Source organism: Danio aesculapii, chromosome 5, assembly GCF_903798145.1.
Source record: "Danio aesculapii chromosome 5, fDanAes4.1, whole genome shotgun sequence".
NCBI lineage: Eukaryota > Metazoa > Chordata > Actinopteri > Cypriniformes > Danionidae > Danio > Danio aesculapii.
The window spans coordinates 11,850,216-11,856,975 of NC_079439.1; positions in this window are offsets into that span (position 1 = coordinate 11,850,216).

Genomic DNA, 6,760 nt, shown 5'->3' on the forward strand with positions numbered 1-6,760 from the left:
ATGATTCCATCTACTTACCTATTAATCCATTCACCATCTACCTATCCATCAATTCCTCCATCTACTAACACATCAATCAATCATGCCATCTATCTATCCATCAATCTCTCAATCCATCTATTGGTTCGATTACTCACCATTTGCCTTTCTATGGTTCCATCTGTCTATCAATTCACCATTTTATCTGTCAATCCACCTTTCGCCACCCATCATTCTATCCATTCTTTGATTCAATCTACCACCATATCAATCATCTACCTATCCATCTATGCATTCATCCATTCTACCTATTCATTGATCATTCTGTCCATCCATCTCTATCCATTCTATCATTCCATACCTACACTCAATCAATCCATTCATCTATCTACCTACGCATCAATCCTTTCATCCATCAATCCATCTATAATTCTCATAACTGTGTTGAACCTGTAATCTCACTGGGCCTTTAGGATCTCTCCACAGTCTGGATTCATTACAGTGTCGGTATCTTTAAAAAGCTTCGTCTACATCCTGTTCCTCTTTCACACTCTTTCTTCATTCTCTCTCTCTGGGCCTCAGCCATTTCACAGAGCATGTGGTTTTCATTAGAAGAGTTGGACTAAAGCACAAGGGCAGATCTGCAATGGTGGCAATCCACACTCCTCTCCATTTCTCTGCCTTCCCTCCATTATCTCATACACGATCGATCCTTCACTGTGCGCACAATGATGTCACCACCGCCGCCGCCGTGAATCTACCCCTAAAATCTAAATATATAAACCCGACTTCAAATTCCCATAATCCTCTACTCCAGAGGTTAGAACTTCTAATCACAGATCTGAATACAAGAGAAACCATAAAGTCTTCGGTTAACCGAGCCTGTGCTGCCAAAAATAAAGAATAGCCATAATGTTTTTGGTGATGAAAGTTGGAAACGCTTTGCAAGCATGTGAGTGTGTGTGTGTGTCTGTAGCCTGAGGATCCAGACGTCCAGGATCAAACGATGCTTGTTTTGGAAACAGGGGGAAGCACTACCTAAATGCTGAGTGTGGAGAAAAACAACAGGGAGGGAGGGAAGGGGAAAAAAAAAGGGAGAAGAGGATGAGAGCCCAAAGGATCCGGTGGAGGAAATGGCTCCTGCTCATTATGTGTGCTGCTGGAGAACAGCATGCTGGGAAAACGGACGCCAGTAATGTGTGTGTGTGTCAGATCCTGCATGTGTGTTGACGTGTGTACAGGGACGGTGGCGCTCTCGTTTAGGAGAGAGAGAGAGCGGAAGAGCTCGTAAAAAGTGTTTTTGAAGTTTAGCCAAAGGCGTATGGCTGATACTCATGTGTGTCAAAGTTTCAAGACGAAAACTGATCATGAATAAACTTGAATATATTGTTGAAAAAATGATTTTCACACAATTTAATCTTACAAAATCTAACATATTTGCCATTTAAGTTTTTAAACCCCTCATATTTCTTTTTAGAAAATACTGGTGATTAGTGCCTGTTTTTTTTGTATGTGTGGTGTTTTTTCGCGGTGTTTTTATTTTATTTTATCATTGTATGGTTTATTAGAAAGTGTTTAGGGAAAAGGTTAATGTTTGTTGTATTCCATAAAAGTCTAAAAACTAAACTGCTATTTTCAGACCAGCGCAACCCTAATTTTTTTTAACGTTTTGCACCACATTGTTTAAATAGCAAATCCATTTGCACCACTTTGTGGACTTATGGGTGTGCTGGTCTATAAAAGGAGGTGTGTTTAGGCGCATTGCTATTTTGAGTAACTGAAATAGACTGCATTGTTGACCAGCTAAAAGCTGGTCTAAAGTCCAGCTCAGAGCGTGTTAGTTATACACCTCTGCAGGTCCAAATGCTTACACATTGCTTAATACACACAGGATGTACAACAATACACAAATATCTTCACATATGAAAAAAATTAAAGGATTAAAAGTATACACAAATTATTTTCTACACAAATAAAAAAACCACTACCTTCATGTCAGGGGGCTTTTTCAGTTTATTCAAGACAATTTGCATTTGTATAATGTTAATATTACATTAGCAGTATTATTAATTATATGCATATTTATATTTGTTTTAATAAGAAGTTTAGATTTTTTCACCTGTCGGGTTTTGGAGAGGTCTACATCACCATATGGGGCATAAGAACAGGATGTGTTTATATATAACTCAGTTTTTTGACCACACTTCGTTATTATTATTTATTTATTTGTTGGAAATTAGAACTGAATTTAGAAAGTTTTAAAACAAATGTTTGTGCTTAACAAATGAAATTAAAAATGTAGGCTAGTGCATGTCTTCAGTGGAGCGTGTACAACAGTTTTCTCATCCATGAAATTAAAGTGAGTAAATTAAAGAGTAAAAGTAAAGAGAAAGTAAAGAGGCCGAATGGGGGAGGCTTGTTTTTTTTTTTATCCTCGCACTGCAGATGGTCGGTTTAACTGTTTTCTTGCAAGTGAAACGTTCAGTTTCTACTTACAAAGTTCTGGATGTAAATAGCACAAGCGCAATGGCGCGACGCAATTGACACTTAAAGGGAATGGGAGTTGAGATTCTGATTCGTTTAATGCATGTTATGCTCAAAACACACTCATAAAGAGAATAAGCAGAACCCTTTTGACCATATATCGGTGCGCAGAGCGTATTTTATCATCCTTAAAATAGCAAAAGTGGATTAGGACATGCCCTTAATGCTTTTGCACCATGCGCTTTAGACTTTTTGCCAGAATCGTTAAAATAGCCAATTTTATTTTAAAATTTAAATTCCTTGGATTTACTAAATTTTTTCACGTTAAGTGGTTGTAAACAATTTATTTGGGCTGAATTTAAACAAACAAATTAAGTTGTACATTATTAAATTTAATTTGTTTGTTTAAATTCAACACAAATAAATAGTTTGCAACCGTTTTGCATGCAACAGTTTTTTTCAGTGCAGGAGAAAATTATATTGGGCTTAATATTTGACCAGAAGATATTATGAGATTTCTATGGGTCCAGAATGGATATCTGGGTCTTTTTAGAGGGGGATGATTGTGTCATCCAGAACATCAGCATCTGGCCGCAGCTGTAGAGAGAGACAGACGGGCAGATCAAAGACGGACAGAATGACCAGCCAAGTATTTTACGTTTTGTCAGTTTAGTGGCTAATTCGTACGAGTTCAGTCATACGAAAATGTACGATTTTAAAAAGGAAGCATGGCAACTAACCCCAATCGTCATTGGGTGATGAGCAAATTGAAATAAATTGTACGAATTAGATTGTACGAATGCATAATTAGCCACTAAATCAAAAAGTAACGAATTGCCGTGAGATTGCGTTGTAATGACAGAGTTTATACAGACATATGGATTAAAGACAAATATATGCGCGCGCACACACACACACACACACACACACACACACACACACACACACACACACACACACACACACACACACACACCATACTTGCCAACACTCCCAGGTTTCCCAGGAGTTTTTTTCCCAGGAGTCTCCCGTATTTCAGACCCATCTCCTGTATTGTTCTGTCTCCCGGAAAACTCCTGGAATCCCCCCACCCCACAGACAGACAGACAGACAGAGAGATGGAGAGACATACATACATGAAGACAGGCAGACATATGAAGAGAGACAAAGACAGGAAGACAGATAGACAGATGGAGAGAGAAAGACAAACTGAGACCAACATATGGAGAGACAGACAGACCAATAGAAAAATAGACAGACAGATAAAAAGTGACAGACAGACAAAGGGAAAGACAGAGAGATGAAGAGAAAGAGACAAAGACAGGCAGGCAGATGGAGAGACAGACAGAAAGACGGAGGCAGAAAGAAAGACAGGCAGACATATGGGCCCCAGCTCTGCCTCAGGATGATCGAGCAAGATCTCTTCACTGCTGCATTCCTATAGAGAATGGTTTATTTTCACTGGAAACATAATTGTCTGTGGCAAGAGTTTTGGAAGCGCTTTTACCCGAAACACAGCCAAAAAGTCCATCCTGTGTCATGGTCGCCCTCTGTAGGTGACCTAAAATCAACACACTCCTCACTTTGAGAATGAATGCCATTATGTAAGCACTGTGTAACAGAACACAGCCATACAGAAGTCATTCCGCTGAGAATGTATATAAATTGCTACTGTGTGTAAATACACAGAATAAGGGGCTCACAGCACAGGTGGTAAAAGTTGATATTACAGGTTAACATGAACTGCCTTGACCCTGGATTATTCTGTGATAAGTCAGTATACGCATTACTCTGTGTTTATGTCAGCGTCCATCCATATTTTGCAAATAATTTGACAATGGAGATGTATTCAAAAAATTTTAAATGTTAGAAAGTTTACCAGCTCTTCTGTCAAACAACAATTTAAATCTCACAACACACACACACACACACTCATGAACCAGACTCGCTATAACATTGGTCACCCTAACAATCAGTAAATTATATTAAATTAGCTTAATTAATTGCATACAAAATAAAAGTTTGTTTGTTTTGACAATGTGTACTGTCTTTGTATATTTATTATGTATGTACAGTGCATCCGGAAAGTATTCATAGCGCTTCACTTTTTCCACATTTTTTTTACAGCCTCATTCCAAAATGGATTAAATTCATTTATTTTCTCAAAACTCTACACACAATACCCCATAATGAAATGTGAAAAAAAAAATGTTAATTTTGTAAAAAATAAAAAAATCTGAAGAATCACATGTACATAAGTATTCACAGCCTTTGGCATGAAGCTCTAAATTGAACTCATGTACATTCTGTTTCCACTGATCATTCTTGAGATGTTTCAGCAGCTTAATTTGAGTTCACCTGTGGTAAATTCAGTTAATTGGTAAATTCACATGATTTGAAAAGGCATACACCTGTCTATATAAGGTCCCAGGGTTGACCGTTCATGTCAAAGCACAAATCAAGCATGAAGACAAAGGAATTGTCTGTAGACCTCCAAGACAGGATTGTCTCGAGGCACAAGGCTGGGGAAGGTTACAGAAAAGTTTTTGCTGCTCTGAAAGTTCCGATGAACACAGTGACCTCCATCATCCGTAAGTGGAAGATATTTGGAACCACCAGGACTCTTCCTAGAGCTGGCCGGCCAACTAGGCTGAGTGATCGGGGGAGAAGGGCCTTAGTCAGGGAGGTGACCAATAACCCGATGGTCACTCTGTCTGAGCTCCAGCATTCCTCTGTGGAGAGAAAAGAACCTTACAGCAAGACAACCATATGTGCAGCAATCCACCAATCAGGCCTATATGGTTGAGTGGATAGACAGAAGCCGCTCCCCGCCAGGAATTTGCCAAAAAAAAAAAAAAAAAGGCATCTGAAGGACTCTCAGACCTTAAAAAACAGAATTCTCTGGTCTGATGAGAGTAAAATTGAACTCTTTGGAGTGAATGCCAGGCATTACTACTCTTTATAAAGTGAAGCACGGTGGTGGCAGCATCATGGTGTTGGGATGTTTTTCAGCAGCAGGAACTGGAAGACTAGTCAGGATAGAGGGAAAGATGAATGCAGCAATGTACAGAGACATCCTGAATGAAAACCTGCTTCAGAGGCTCTTGACCTCAGAGTAGGACGACGTTTCATCTTCCAGCAGGACAATGGCCCAAAGCACACCACCAAAATATCAAAGGAGTGGCTTCACAACAACTCGGTGAACGTCCTTGAGTGGCCCAGCCAGAGTCCAGACCTAAATCCTATTGAACATCTCTGGAGAGATCTGAAAATGGCTGTACACCGTTGCTTCACATCCAACCTGATAGAGCTTGAGAGGTACTGCAAAGAGGAACGGGCAAAAAACCCCAAAGACAGGTGTGCCAAGCTTGTGGCATCATATTCAAAAAGACTTGAGGCTGTAATCGCTGCCAAAGGTGAATCAACAAAGTATTGAGCAAAGGCTGTGAATACTTCTGTACATGTGATTTGTCAGGTTTTTTATTTTTAATAAATTTGCAACAATTAAAAAAAAAAAAAAAAAAATCACATTGTCATTTTGGGGTAGTGTGTGTTGAATTTTGAGGAAATACATGAATTTAATCCATTTTGGAATAAGGCTGTAGCAAACAAATGTGGAAAAAGTGAAGCGCTATCAAAACTTTCCGGATGCACTGTATTAATGTACACATGCATGCATATACTTGAGAAAATGTTTATTTATATTTAGATATTATAGATACAAATTATGTATTGTAGATGGCCTGTAGATGGATTAATGGTGTTATCCATTATTTGTTAAACCCATGTGAACTGTGTATTGTTTAATGTTGTCCGGGAAGCTCTTGTAAAAATTGTTTTACCTCGAGCTTCTTTCCAGGGAAAAAAAAAAAAAAAAAAAAAGGCTACAATAATAATAATACTAATATAAATTGAAAAATTTATGCAAAATAGGTTTCATATTGTTTTGTTTATTTATCTATGTGTGTATTACACAGTCATACTAGTTATACAATCACCAGCCACTTAATTAGCTACACCTGTCCAACTGCTTTTTAACACAAATTTCTTATCAGCCAATCACATGGCAGCAACTCAATGCATTTAGGCATGTAGACATGGTCAAGACGATCTACTGCAGTTCAAACCGAGCATCAGAATGGGGAAGAAAGGTGATTTAAGTGACTTTTAACGTGACATGTTTGTTGGTGTCAGACGGGCTGGTCTGGGTATTTCAGAAACTGGTGATCTACTGGGATTTTCACGCACAACCATCTCTAGGGGTTTACAGACAATGGTGCGAAAAAAGAGAAAATAT